The sequence below is a fragment of the Sapajus apella genome, unplaced genomic scaffold (assembly GCF_009761245.1).
Source record: "Sapajus apella isolate SASKATOON/1434 unplaced genomic scaffold, GSC_monkey_1.0 scaffold23, whole genome shotgun sequence".
In the NCBI taxonomy this organism is placed as follows: domain Eukaryota; kingdom Metazoa; phylum Chordata; class Mammalia; order Primates; family Cebidae; genus Sapajus; species Sapajus apella.
In genome coordinates this window covers 29,114,004-29,129,617 of record NW_022436963.1, presented here as the reverse complement: position 1 = coordinate 29,129,617, position 15,614 = coordinate 29,114,004, and the positions used below count along the sequence as shown (strand labels likewise).

The 15,614-nt window shown below is 38.0% G+C and overlaps 1 protein-coding gene across 6 annotated transcripts in view; it reads right to left on the bottom strand.

The window, feature by feature from the left end:
* The window catches only part of CNTN4 (contactin 4), a 969,481-nt gene that overhangs the window by 180,466 nt on the left and 773,401 nt on the right, over positions 1 to 15,614 (bottom strand). Inside the window, exon 1 of one of the 6 annotated variants that reach the window (XM_032289677.1) lies at positions 8,078 to 8,083. The exons of the other annotated variants lie outside the window; for them this stretch is intronic. The gene's annotated coding sequence lies outside the window, so the exon portion shown is untranslated. Of the gene's footprint in view, positions 1 to 8,077; positions 8,084 to 15,614 lie in introns of those variants that run through there. 6 annotated transcript variants of the gene reach the window in all.

The window sequence follows — 15,614 nt, the reverse complement described above, 5'->3', positions numbered from 1 at the left end:
TTTTTTTTTCTGAGACAGAGTCCTGCTCTGTCACCCAGGCTGGAGTGCAGTGGCACAATCTTGGCTCACTTCAAACCTCCCCTCCCAGGTTCAAGCAATTCTCATGCCTTAGCCTCCCAAGTAGCTGGGACTACAGACACATGCCACCATGCACGGCTAATTTTTATATTTTTAGTAGAGACAAGGTTTCACCATGTTGGCTAGGCTGCTCTTAAATTCTTGACCTCAGGCGATCCACCCGCCTTGGCCTCCCAGCGTGCTAAGATTATAGGCGTGAGCCACCACACCCCGCTGAGGTGACCCCTTTCATCAGCCATTTCAGAGTTTGAGAAGCAATAAGATAATATCCTCAAACTGAAAACCAGAATCAACCCTGTGTCTGATGACTTACAATCTAGCTAAGCTTGCTACGAGGTACGCTGTCAAAACACAAACTTGAACATAATTGTTCTTGTTGTTATTTTCATTCTTCTTTTCTGGAATGACAACAACTATGGATTTGGAAGGGATCTTTGATACAATTTGGTTTGGCAATCTTAATCTTGGTATTATTTTCCTGCTGGATGCACACTTTTCTAAAGAGAGGATCCATGGCTAGCATGGCTAGCAACCTATGAAATTATTTGTTATTGCACCTGACCCCATGCATTTTTCTGTCTTAACCTTTTCTTCTAAGGTTCAGTCTCTTTTTCCTCTTGACTAAGGGAAGCCTAAAGGAGAGATGAAAACGGAGAGCAACCTATTCTTGAAGGGACACTTATCCCTCCATAGCTTAAAATTACAGTTCTAATCTGTCCCTTTCTTTTACAAGCAAGGCTGTAATCTCAAGAGCTAAATGGTTTGTCTTTAGTCCCACAGAAAACGAGTCAGTGTTGAAACTCAGGCTCCTGACTTCTCATCTTAATCATATACAATGGCCTCTCATCACAAAATGAATAATATACAAAAGTAGGTTAAAATACACTACACACATGCTTGACATGTTCAGATACAAAATCATTCCTCCTTTCTTGGCCAGCCTCTGCTGTTTGAGTTCTCTTGCCCCTGATGCCTTTCTTTGAGCATCTGCACAAAGTTGGCCTGGTAAAGACTCAGTGCATACTAACAACAACATTCACACACAGCTGCTGAACTTGCTAACAAACAGCCTGTACAGTTGAATCATCATCCCATAAATATCAGTAGTATGACTTTGAGCGCAGTGAGAAAGTTAACACCTTTTAGTACTGTGTATATGGTTGTATACTCTGAGAGCAGTGTTAATTAAAAAAAGAACTGCCTTGAAAGAAAGAGGTCTTTCTCTTCCTGAGAAATCAAGACAGCTTGCATTGCAGTGTATCATGTGTTGGAGGGAGATGAGACAATAAGGTTAAAATACAAGGGGCAAGGAGGTCTTAGAAGTGGTTATGTTTTTTGCCAGCCTCTCTCTGTCTATAAATATCACATATAAAATTGTGTTTATTTAATCCGGTCATGAAAATTACACCAAGGAGCAAATATATGTCACACAACCTTGTGTGGAAGGACTAAAATATCATTGGCAATGCAGAGATGCAATGTCTCAGATCCCTGAACTATTAGCTCCACATCCTAAAACCTTACCTGTTTAGGCCCAAACTGAACATTTGCTCTCCCTGAATCCCTTACCTGCTTACTGCCTTTCCCTCTCCTCTGGAGGTCCTATTCTCTAGCTCACAGTGGTCTTTAAATGACCAAAATTATCAAAACTTCTACCTTTGTCTCACTCTTTCCATTGATAATTTTTTTAAAAACAGGTTTTAAGGTATAATTTGCATACTAAAGAGCTCACCAATTGTAAGTGTACAATCCAATGGCTTTTAGCAGATTTGCTGTCATGCAACCATCACTACAATCTAGTTTTAGAACATTTCCATCACTCCAGTAAGATCCCTCATGCCCATTTACAACTAATCCCCATTCCCAGTCTCAGCCCCAGGAAACCTTTAATCTGCTTTCTGTCTCTATACATTTGCTTTTTCCTGAACTTTCACATAAATAAGTGTGCAATATGTAGTCTTTTGTGCTTGGCTTCTTTCACTGAGCATAGTGTTTTCAAGGTTTACCCATGTTGTAGCATGTACAGGCAGTTTGTTCCTTTTTACTGCAGAATAATATTCCACTGTATGAATAGAACACATTTTCGTTCTCCATTTGCTGATTGTATTAGTTTCCTAGAGATGTCTTAACAAAGCATTACAAACTCCGTGGCCCTAAGTAAAAGAAATGTATCCTCTTACAGTTCTAGATGATAAAAGTCATAAATAAAGGTTTTACCAGGGTCATGCTCCCTTTGAGACTCTGAGCAGAATCCTTCCTACCTTCTGGTGGTAGCTGGCAATCCTTGGCATTCATTGGCTCATAGCCACATCACTCCATCTCTGCCTCTGTTATCACGTGACATTCTCTCTGTGTGTATGTGTCTTCCCATTGTGTTCTCAGAAGGACACCAGCATATTGGATCTAGGATCCATCTTACTCTACCATGACCTTACCTTTACTGATTACACCTACAATGACTCTATTTCTAAAAAGGTCATATTCAAAGGCACTGGGTGTTAGGGCTTTACCATATCTATTTAAGGGACAAAATCCAACCCATAACACCAGTTCATGAGCATTTGTGTGGCTTCCACTTTTAGCTATTACCAATAATGTTTCCATGAACATTTGCATGCAAGTCTTTGTGTGGGCATATGTTCATGTTCAAAGTAGAGTTATTCTCTCTAGTTATTATCTTGCTTCCTTCATGTTACTTATCAAAATTTATAATTCCTTCATTTATTTGTTCATGTGTTTAGTGTCTGCCTTCCATCTAGATGGCAAAACATATAACACCAAATAATGTATCTGTCTTTTTCATAGCTATGTTCCTAACTTCCATTGCAGGCTCTTCACTTGCAGGCATTCAGTAACTACATAAAACATTTTACATATAAACTTCAGGGCACCTCTTAAATAGCAATGCTGTTTCCTATTATCTTTATAGTCATATAGACAGATAGACACACACACACACAGAGCATCTCTTCCATTGTTCTCTTATATGCTTTAGGAATATAAATTATTTTCATTTTTTTCTGTATAGTTCATAAGTTTTAGCCCAACACCAGCAATGTGGGAAAAATATGTGATGAGTAAGAATTTGTGGAAGGGAAGAAAAGATGTAGGAATGCAGGTCTTTATGCTGTGATATATAATAGCCATTAAGTCAAACATATACTTCTTTCCAGGCATGGAAGTCATTTATTAAGTATAATTGTAGCTTCTAGTACAAGTTCACTCACTTAATATCATTCTTCACTAAAATGATCTGTATATGTTGTTTAGTCACACAGAGTGATTTCTGGGTTGATACACAGTGATCCATATTTATGGCTATAGGAATGTGCATAACAGAGTCATCAGTAAAAACAGATTAATCTATATATATGGCAGTCATACAGTACACAAAGAGAAGGATCAGAGATAGAGTGGCATAATTTCACTGCTGTTTAAAAGTTTCTCATTGTATATAAAGACTGTTGTAGTATTAAAGTCATAAAAACGAGAAAAGCAATTTTCTTCAACTATATTATGAACATTGTTTTGGAACACCTGTGAACTGTTCCATCTAATTTGGTTACATCTGGCACAGTCTATGTTGTTATTTGACTATTTTTAAAATTTTAACTATTTTGGCCTTTACTTTCTGCATTAAATTTAAAAGCTGTTGCCTTTTTTTGTTTTTTAAGAAACGAAAGTCCCCTTAAAACAAGAGTGCATTTTTCAATTCATTCTGCTGACCACCTGTACACTTTTGCAATTAATGGTGCACAGCTGCTCTGGTGATTTAGAGAACGATTAGTCTAAAAGAGTGTGAACATTGATGGCATTGTTCCAGAACCCCCTGTTCATCTTCAAACTATTTAAAAGGTGGGAAGATGTAAAGGCCTACCCATGTCTATACAACCAAGTCAAAGCAGAAGTAAGAAACATATACTTTAGTCTGGTTCGACCAACATATAAAACCTCAGTCATACTTTTCTGCTATATGAAATACATAATTTGCCTATAAAGACAACTCTTGCTTTCAATTCTAAGTAAAAACACCTAATACAATTTCATGTATAAGGTAAAAATGTCTTAATTCACTAAAATTCATTGCCAATGTTTTATATTCTTTGGAGTAAGAGAGATACAATAATAGTAATGAAGGTCACAGCACTCGAAATTCCATACATCAAAGTCTTCAGAAGACAGGGGTTTAGTTGTATTAATATTCCAACACATTAAATCAATATTCATTTGATGCCAATCATAAGCCATGTGCTGTGCCTAGAAACGGGGTCACACTGTGGATAACACAGATCTGATCCTTTTATTCATGACATTTACAGGCTACTCTTTTTTAGCACATGGGTTAGTAATGGGACATATTCAGGCAATAACTAATTGTTTATTGAATAATCAAAATAGGTGATTTCATGAGGAAGACAAACCAAATGGACTAAAGGGCTTGAGTTTCTGATTTAATAGGCTGAGATGCAGCCTATGAATCTGCATTTTTGAGAAGTCCCAGGTGATGCTGATGCTGCTGGTCTGAAGAGTATACTTTGAGAACAGCTTTCCTAACTATGAGCAAAAGCAAGAAGTTCTAACTAACATTAGTAAACATATCCTAAGGGCTAGTCATTGGGAGAGTTCTAGCTATGGAGTCCCAACTTCAGGAACAAAGTCCATCCAGAGTCTGGACTCTTAACAAAGACCTTGTGGCAACAGTAACTCTTTCAAAACCTGGGCAATTATTAAGGTTGATGCTGATGTATGTAAGAACACAGAATTTAACAAAACAACTGGCAATTTAGAGAATATGAAAGAGAAATCAGCAACACATCATGCTTGTTTAAGTACAATTTAAAGAGCACTCTGTTGGCAGAAGGAGACCAATTTGCATAGCTGTGTGCCATAAGATTTTGCCAACACCTGCCTTAGCTGGAATCTGTGCTTACTAAATTTAACTACAGAAGGGACATTTACTAACTTCCATAGAGTGGGATTTTCTATTGAAAAAAAATTGCAAAAATTGTTTTATGAAAAGTTCCTGGCCAGGCAGAATGACTCACGCCTCTAACTCCAGCACTTTGGGAGGCTGAGGCGGGTGGATCACAAGGTCAGAAGATTGAGACCATCCTAGCTAACACAATAAAACCCCATCTCCACTAAAAATACAAAAAATTAGCTGGGTGTGGTGGCACACACCTGTAGTCCCAGTTATTTGGGAGGCTGAGGCAGGAGAATCTCTTGAAGCTGGGAAGAGGAGCTTACAGTGAATGGAGATCATGCCACTGCACTCCAGCCTGGGTGACAGAGCAAGTCTCTGTCTCAAAACAAAACAAAACAAAAAAACAAAGAAAAGTATCCACATTGACTTTCTTGAGAAACAAGTCACATAATGTATATTTCACTAACATAAAAATATTTGGAAATATCTGATTAGTCATACAAATTCCCTTGACTGAGTTTACCATCCTGCCCTTTTGCAAGAAGGCATGCTTTCCCCTGGGTTGGAGGAGACATACGGAGTCTAGTGGACTGTTCAAGTTATCTGTTCTACCACTACCACCATCCAGTAGGTGAATTCCCAGAATTTGTGGCAACAACTGTTGAGATGAGAACCTCCCCACTGCTGAAGAGGAGAGGCAAGGTATCTCAAGGTTGTACATCACCTCTTACAGGCAGAGATTTTAAGGTGTCTTCACAGACCTGTGAGAGATGAAAATAAATCTTACGATTTGACTTTAATCAAAACTGCACCACTTTCCTTCCTTTTCAATATTGAAAATGCAGAGATAACATTTTTCTAGAAAACTGTCTCATTTAAAGTCAGAGAGGCCAAATACCTCTACTTGCGCTGAACAGTCCTGGTTTTCCTGAATTCCTGAAGTAAGGAGCTAATAGTTTCAGTTTGGGAAACTAGTTGTAATGTCATCTTTTAAGCCATCTTTTACCTTCCTTTAAGGAAATACATCTATATTTTTTCTACTAAAAAGTTATCCAGGTTTTGTTGAATTAAACACTCTATCTCTGTACATGTTGGTCCTAGTTCAAGTCTTTGGAGCCACAAATAACAAGTATTTTAATGGACAGTCTTCAGATATTTAATGATATCATCATTTTGTAAAGGGTGAACAAAGTTTTTTCTGTAAAAGGCCCCATAGTAAGCATTTTATCTAGGTTTTGTGGGCTATACAGTCTGTTATTGCTCAACCTGCCATTGTAGCTGGAAAGCAGCCATGGCCAAAAGATAAACAAATAGGAATGGCTGTGTGCCAACAAAACTTTATTTACAAAAAGTGGTGGTGGTCCCATGATTACTAGTTGGCTGATCCTTGCCTTAGAAGAAATGCAGAAGATAGCAAAGTTTCAGATAATTAATAGAATCAACAGACAAACTATTAGAACTATAAGAAATTTTAGCAAGCTTGCCAAATACTGAATCACTTACAAGCATACAGTACTTCCATACATAAGCAACAACAAATTAGATAATGTGATTAAAGATAAGATACAACTGGCCAGGCGTGATAGCTCATACATGTAATCCCAGCACTTTAGGAGGCTGAGACTGGCAGATCATTTGAGGTCAGAAGTTCGAGATCAGCCTGGCTAACATGGTGAAAGCCCTTCTCTACTAAAAATACAAAAATTAGCCAGGCATGGTGGTACATGCCTATAATCCTAGCTACTCAGGAGGCTGAGGCAGGAGAACTGCTTGAACCTGGGAGGTAGAGGTTGCAGTGAGCCAGGTTGCCATAGCTGGAATCTGTACTTACTAAATTTAACTACAGAAGGGACATTTACTAACTTCTACAGAGTGAGATTTTTACTAAAAAAAATAATTGCAGGCCAGCCGCGGTGGCTCACACCTGTAATCCCAGCACTTTGGGAGGCCAAGCCGGGTGGATAGGCTGAGGTCAGGAGTTCGAGACCAGCCTGGCCAACATACTGAAACCCTATCTCTACTAAAAATACAAAAAGTTAGCTGGGTGTGGTGATGTGTGCCTGTAATCCTAGCTACTCAGGAGGCTGAGGCAGGAGAATTGCTTGAACCCAGGAGGCAGAGGTTGTGGTGAGCTGCGCCATTGCACTCTAGCCTAGGTAACAAGAGCGAGGCTCCGTCTCAAAAAAAAAAAAAAAAAAATTGCAACAATTGTTCTATGAAAAGCTCCTGGCCAGGTGTGGTGGCTCATGCCTGTAATCTCAGCACTTTGGGAGGTCCAGGTAAGCCCAGCCATTGCACTCTAGCCTGGGCGACAGAGGTTGAGTCTGTATCAAAAAAGCCAAAATAGACAAATGGGATCTAATTAAACTTAAGAGCTTTTGCACACCCAAAGAAACCATCATTAGAGTGGGATAGAATGGAAAAAAATTTTTGCAACCTAGCCATCTGACCAAAGGGCTAACATCCAGAATCTACAAAGAACTAATGCAGATTTACAAGAAGAAAACAAACAAACCCATCTAAAAGTAGGCAAAGGGTATGAACAGACACTTTTCAAAAGAAGACATTTATGCAGCCAACAAACATATGAAAAAAAGCTCATCATCACTGGTCCTTAGAGAAATGCAAATCAAAATCACATTGATATACCATCTCATGCCAGTTAGAATGGTGATCATTAAAAAATCAGGAGGCAACAGATGCTGGAGAGGATGTGGAGAAATAGGAACACTTTTACACTGTTGGTGGGAGTGTAAATTAGTTCAGCCATTGTGGAAGACAGTGTGGTGATTCCTCAAGGATCTAGAAATAAAAATACCATTTGACCCAGCAATCCCATTAATGGTATTTAGGTATATACCCAAAGGATTATAAATCATTCTACTATAAAGACACATGCACACATATGCTCATTCTGGCACTGTTCACAATAGCAAAGACTTGGAACCAACCCAAATGCCCATCAATGATAGACTGGATAAAGAAACTGTGGCACATACACACCACAGAATGCTATGCAGCCATAAAAAAGGATGAGTTCATGTCCTTTGCAGGGACATGGATGAAACTGGAAACCATCATTCTCAGCAAACTGACACAAGAATGGAAAAGCAAACACCACATGTTCTCACTCATAAGTGGGTGTTGAACAATGAGAGCACATGGACACATGGAGGAGAACATCACACATCAGGGCCTGTTGGGGCATGGGGAGGGATAACAGGGGGTGGGGGGATTTGGGAGGGATAGCATTGGGAGAAATACCTAATGTAGATGATGGGGTGATGGATGCAGCAAACCACATGGCATGTCTATAGCTATGTAACAATCCTGCATGATCTGCACACATGCCCCACAACTTAAAATGTAATTGAAAAAAAAAAAAAACAGATAAGATACTACATACTATAGCAGCAAAAATGGTAAGAGAATCTAAGAATTAGCAAGAATACCCAACATTTCTATAGAAAAATTATTTACCAAAACAGGCCACAGGCAAGATTTGACCTGTGAAGAGTTTGGCAATTCCTAGTTTAAACAAATAATGTGCTCACTGCATGAAATTATTTATTTTCTCTTAGATTGTCTAACTCTTCATGGAAGCTTGGGTTGATTCCCAAGACCAGGCTAGGTTTCTTCATCCTTAAGCTGTGATTCTATGCCTGATTTCACTGTACTCTTCACTGCTCCATGGCAGATTTTACCAAAATTGAAACTTAAGTGAATCTGCTTTAATTCTTAACTCTCCCCTGAGTATGGCCTCAGTCCTGCCTCTAACTGCAATTAGGCTTCTCAGCCAGACTATAACCTATGAAGGCAGAGAAAGACTTGTGTATCTCTAGAGACAAGTAGACAACAGATACTCAATGAGTATTTGTTGGTTAAATGCATGATCGAAAGAATGCCACAAGTCAACTCAATTCTAGGCTAAACATTTCTCCTTCCCTCTTTCATTTCAAGTCCCTCTATAAATGTATTATTTAGGACTCAATTCAATAATTCCAACATAGAATGAAACTTTAGACTCTTCATTAACTTAGAATTATCTCAGACTATAGGTTCCCATGGACTGAAATCATGTCTTTTTATTTCGTAGTGTGCCACACACAGTGAGCACTTAACAGATGCTTCCTAACTGAGAAGCCAAATGGCCATCCAAGACCTTTAGCTCTCATGGACCTGAAATGGAACTGGCTATGCTAGAGTTCTAAAGCTGGCTGCCAAGTCCCTAAGCTCATCAAACCTTCAAAATATCCAGAGCCATTAGACGCTATTAAATCAGATTAGCAACGGCAGTTCAGCAAAATATCTCACATCTTTTAGTCATTTAGATTTCCTCCTCATAAAACATGTTTTACACCCACAGACCCTCAACTGCGATGTTGTCAGAGAATTAAAAACAAGACATGATTGCTGTGACAAAACCACCCAATAACTGCAATTAGGAGTAAGAGTAAAATAAAGCAAAGTGTTTTGGTATAAACTCTAGATCTTAAAAAATATAAAATTATGGCTAAGTGGAAGGCATATCTCTATCTGTCGCCTGTCTAAATGCTAGGTCATCAATAAAGGGTTGCAGATCATGCCTCCAATCTGGAAGAGATTGGAGACATGTCCCCAATCCTAAATGACTGGGTTTTTAATCTAACCCCAGGTTAAGTAAGTGGCCTACAAATAAAGCTGTCTGTTCATGAAGACAATAGTGGTCATTGATGCCCAGTTGAGGATCTAATGCAGCATGGAGCAATATTAGGAAAGTTTACAGTGACCAGTTGGCAGGATCATAATGGAGGATACATGATGCTGCAACAATAATATTTTAGCATCTTTGAGTTTTCTCCTTTCCATTTTATTTTTTATTTTTTTAAATTTTATTATTATTATTATACTTTAAGTTCTGAGATACATGTGCAGAATGTGCAGGTTTGTTTGTCTTAAATTCAGAAGTTTGCAGGAATGTATTCTTCTGAGTCGCTAGGTGAAGGCTCACAAAATGGCACACTGTGGCCTAAAACACTGAATGCATCTAGTTTTCTGCAGTGATCAGTTGTGAGTATTGGTAAGAAATCTGATCCAATGAGCAGCAATTGTCTGTCAAATCTCATATTATCTGGCCTGGGCAAATGTTGAGACTGGAGTTAAGTAGGCTAGAAAATTGTGACTGGAATCCTAGAAGACAACAAGAAGGAACTTTAGATAGAACTTACTACATAACACCCATTTTTTATAGCTGAGAAGGCTAAGCACCAAAGAAAAGGTATGATTTGTCTTACGAGAGTTGCTTGTACATCTGGGACTATACCCCAGAATTCCTTTACTTTCCCTCGTGACTTTTAGTTCTGGATATGACTAAAAGTCATGAAGATGAAGGATGCGAGGTCATCATCTGGGCTTTTTCCTACTAGGTGAAATCAAGCTTTCGCCTAGTAGAAGAAGATTAAATACTTCCATGCTGCTCTTATTCATTGTTTTCATGGCTAAACTGGGCTGGGGAAAATGAGGACTTGGGAAAATATGGTCAGTTATTTCAGTTATATTTGAGAACATACATAAACATTTTAAACATTTTAATTTTATTATATTTTATTTATTTATTTTTAAAATGTGTATTTTATTGCACTTTAGGTTCTGGGGTACATGTGCAGAACATGCAGGATTGTTGCATAGGTACATATATGGCAATGTGGTTTGTTGCCTCTATCCCGCCATCATCTATATCTGGCATTTCTCCCCACGTTATCCCTCCCCAACCTCCCTACACCCATTGTCTCTCCCTTATTCCTCCCCAGCAGACCCCAGTGTGTGATGCTCTCCTTCCTGTGTCCCTGTGTTCTCATTGTTCAACACCCGCCTATGAGTGAGAACATGCGGTGTTTGATTTTCTGTTCTTGTGTCAGTTTGCTGAGAATGATGGTTTCCAGATTCATCCATGTCCCTAAAAAGGACATGAACTCATCATTTTTTATGGCTGTTTAGTATTCCATGATGTGCATTTGCTACATTTTCCTTGTCCAGTCTATCATAGATGGGCACTTGGATTGGTTCCAGGTCTTTGCTATTGTAAACAGTGGAAGAATGAACATAGGTGTGCATGTGACTTTATAATAGAATGATTTATAATCCTTTGGATATATACCCAATAATGGGATTGCTGGGTCAAATGGAATTTCTATTTCTAGGTCCTTGAGGAATTGCCACACTGTCTTCCACAATGGTTCAACTAATTTACACTCCCACCAACAGTGTAAAAGTGTTCCTATTTCTCCACATCCTCTCCAGCATCTGTTGTCTCCTGATTTTTTGATGATTGCCATTCTTACTGGCATGAGATGGTATATCAATGTGGTTTTGATTTGCATTTCTCTAATGACCAGCGATGATGAGCATTTTTTCATATGTTTATTGGCCTCGTATATGCCTTCATTTGAAAACTGTTCATGTCCTTCATCCACTTTTGAATGCGTTTGTTTTTTTCTTATAAATCTGCTTTAGTTATTTGTAGATTCTGGATATCAGCCCTTTGTTAGATGGGTAGATTGCAAAAATTTTTTCCCATTCTGTTGGTTTCCAGTTCATTCTAATGATTGTTTCTTTTGCTGTACAGAAGCTCTTAAGTTTAATTAGATTCCATTTGTCTATTTTGGCTTTTGTTGCCAATGCTTTTGGTGTTTTAGTTATGAAGTCCTTGCCTATGCCTATGTCCTGAATGGTTTTGCCTAGGTTTTCTTCTAGGGTTTTTGTGGTATTAGGTCTTATGTTTAAGGATTCCCTCTCGCCAATCCTATTCAATATAGTATTGGAAGTTCTAGCCAGAGCAATCAGGCAATAAAAAGAAATAAAGGGTATTCGATTAGGAAAGGGGGAAGTCAAATTGTCTCTATTTGAAGACGACATCATTGTATATTTAGAAGACCCCATCGTCTCAGCCCAATATCTCCTGAAACTTATAAGCAACTTCAGCAAGGTCTCAGGATACAAAATATATGTGTAGAAATCACAAGCATTTCTATATACCGATAGCAGACTTAAAGAGAGCCAAATGAAGAATGAGCTGCCATTCACAATTGCTACAAATAGAATAAAATACCTAGGAATACAACTAACAAAGGATGTAAAGGACCTCTTCAGGGAGAAGTACAAACCACTGCTCAAGGAAATAAGAGAAGACAAAAACAGACGGAAAAACATTCCATGCTCATGGTTAGGAAGAATCAATACTGTGAAAATGGCCATACTGTCCAAAGTAATTTATAGATTCAATGCTATCCCCACCAAGCTACCTATGACCCTCTTCACAGAACTGGAAAAACCCACCTTAAACTTCATATGGAACCAAAGGAGAGCCCTCATAGCCAAGACAATCCTAAACAAAAAGAACAAAGCTGGAGGGATCACGCTACCTGACTTCAAACTATACTACAAGGCTACAGAAACCAATACAGCATGATACTGGTACCAAAACAGAGATACAGACCAATGGAACAAAACAGAGACCTCAGAGGCAACACAACATATCTACAACCATCTGATCTTAGACAAACCTGACAAAAACAAGCTATGGGGAAAGGATTCCCTGTTTAATAAATTGTGTTGGGAAAACTGGCTAGCCATGTGCAGAAAGCAGAAACTGGACCCCTTCCTGACACGTTACACTAAAATTAACTCCAGATGGATTTAAAGACTTAAATATTTTAATTTTATATGGAAGTATAACAAACATTTAGAAAAGTTAACTTTAGGCCGGGCATTGTGGCTCACACCTGTAATCCCAACCTTTTGGGAGGCCAAGGTGGGCGGATCATGAGGTCAGGAGATTGAGACCATCCTGGCTAACATGGTGAAATCCCGTTTCTACTAAAAATACAAAAAATTAGCTGCGCATGGTGGCAGGCACCTGTAATCCCAGCTACTCTGGAGGCTGAGGCAGGAGAGTCTCTTGAACCTGTGAGGCACAGCTTGCAGTGAGTTGAGATCCTGTCACTGCACTCCTGCCTGGCAACAGAAGGAGACTCTGTCTCAAAAAAAAAAGTTAACTTTGCATTTTAACCTCCAAAGACAATACATATAGTTTATACATACATACCTATACCCAAAATGTATAGGTTTAACAATGTATGCAAATATGGAAATAGAGGAGAGAAAGGGAAAGAGAGAGAGAAGAGAGAAAGAGAATTTGAATTCTAAGACGGGCTAATCTTATTGTTCCTTGTTTTGTAGCATCTCTTGTATGTAGAGTTCCAGTTAGGATTAATATTCAAAAATATTTAACAATCACTATGTAACGCATGGACCTATCAGACAGACACAGGCTATAAATTGCTTAACATTCATCTTCTTTGTTCTAATAAGCAAATTTTTTTCTTAATCATGCCAAACAATTCTCCACCCAGCCTCCAGGAAAAAAAAAAAAAAAAAAAAAGACAAAGGCTAAACAATGATTTTTCATGCTCAATTATGTACCTGTGTATTTAATGTAATGTGCATAAACAGTGTAAAAGACATTACTCATTTTCTCAAGACTGTGCTAATCTCTGCTAATTCTTTTCATCTTAAGCTATTTTAGAGAAAGTCGTGTTAAGTGGCTAAAGACCAAAGAAAGAGCCAATATGATTATCACTGAAGACTACTATTTCTCTAGTAGTTGTGCTATATGGGTGGTCTGTTACTTTTTTAATGGAAATTTAGGGATAACTCTTTGAGATCTGTGTAGGAAGCACTTAACACAGAAGGCTCACCACTATTAATAACCAACAGCTGGGCTAATAAGGCTCAATGGACTACTTTAATACCATAGTAACAATAACCATGATGTACTCTTCCCAATTATAACTTTTCCCTCTCACGGTTCATAAGCAATAGGTGTACTTTCCCACATCAGTTATCTTCTCAAAGCAGATTTTAAAATATCTGGATAAATAACTATAAACTCTGATAAAAATTTTTCTTACATTTGTGTAACATCTCATATTTTATATGTTCTTGAGGTGAATACTCCAAAATAACATACTTATTTAAAGTAATTCTCACTAGAAAATTTTCAAAAATCATAAAGCAAAAGAAACAAAGCAAGTTTGTAAATCTAGAACCGAAACAGCCTTTTCTGAACCTCAGTGAAATAGTATAATGGCCAGGTACCAAGAATCTGTCCTGATGCCATTTTTCTTATCTGAATTCTCTGGTCTTTAGTTCCCTTGTTTCTAAAAAAAAATAAATAAATAAAGATACACAATTGGATGATCTCTAAGTACCTACTAGGTCCAATAATGTGTGTATAACCCCTTTATGAAATAATGTTCTAAAAATTTGAAAAAATCTATATTTTAGAAAAGTGAGAAAAGTAATATCAAGCAAAAAGAAAAAAAGAAATCAAAATTTGCCACTAAAAGTTAAACACTTTAGAGTTTAACACCATTAGTCACTTTGGAGAGTATTATTCTGCCTTTCTCTGTCATTATTCGCTATTTTAAAAAGGAAGAACACTATCTATACACTATTGTAATCTGTTTTTTAAAAATATAATTTGTTGAACATATTTTAGGTAAGACAGTTATTGATGTTATACTTCTGCTTTGTCACTGTTCAAAGTACTTTTTATTATGATACAAAATAACTATCTGAGGTAGATGATGTTATTCTTATCTTACTGATGAGAAAACCAAGTACAATCAGGTTATACTGACACATCCAAAGCCACATGGCTAATAAATGGTAGGGCTGAACTCTGCCTGGGCTGCTTGGCTCCAGGTTCCTCATGTCTGTGTCCTTATCTCCTGGCCCCACATTGGAGTCATCATCTGAGATGTAGGAAGGAGTGGGCCATGTGAAGAGCTGGGGAAAAGGGAACGGGGAGCCCCAAGGGTTTGCAGAACTCTAGTGTGCTGGGGTGAGTGGTAAATGGTCAGTGAACAGACATGGGACTCATCACACCTCGTTTGTATCAGGAGCTAGGCCAAGGTTCACTGTTCACTTTTTAATGACTCACTATGACCTCTCGGGCTACAAATAAGGAATCATAATCCAGACTGCCTAGCTGAAATCCCCCCCAAAAAACCAAGCTGAATATTGGGAAATACAGTTCTAGCTACATGTGCTCTTAGAAAGGTAAAGCTAACAATTAGCCCAGTTCAGTCTTCAAACTTCTTTGCCTTGTTTTTTTCCCTTTTCTGAGGTAGACAGAGGGTGTGAAATTTTGAGTGTGCTTCAATGATCAAAACGATTGTACAAATTCTATACTCACCTTGCACTTAATGAGTCTAATATACAGTCACCAAATCCCAGATCTTGAGGAGACAGAATTTCACTGATTTTACTCTCACAGAAGATTTTAACAAGGTTGTCCTCTTTATTTTGCAATTTCTTCTCGATTTATAGTTTCCCTTTCCTCTCACCTTCAGAAAAGAGCTAATTAAATAACCTCTTTTGTGCTTAATAACACAGTTTGAGTGTTCATTTTATATACTCCAGTGTAAATGGAAAATACATGAATTTTCACCATGTGATGCTCATGGAAATTAAGAATGAGTGGGCATTAATGACTGAAGAATGAGATCCTTAGTCTGCTAACTTTGTGTTAAAATATTTTAATACAAACTATTTGTCATCTCTATGAAGA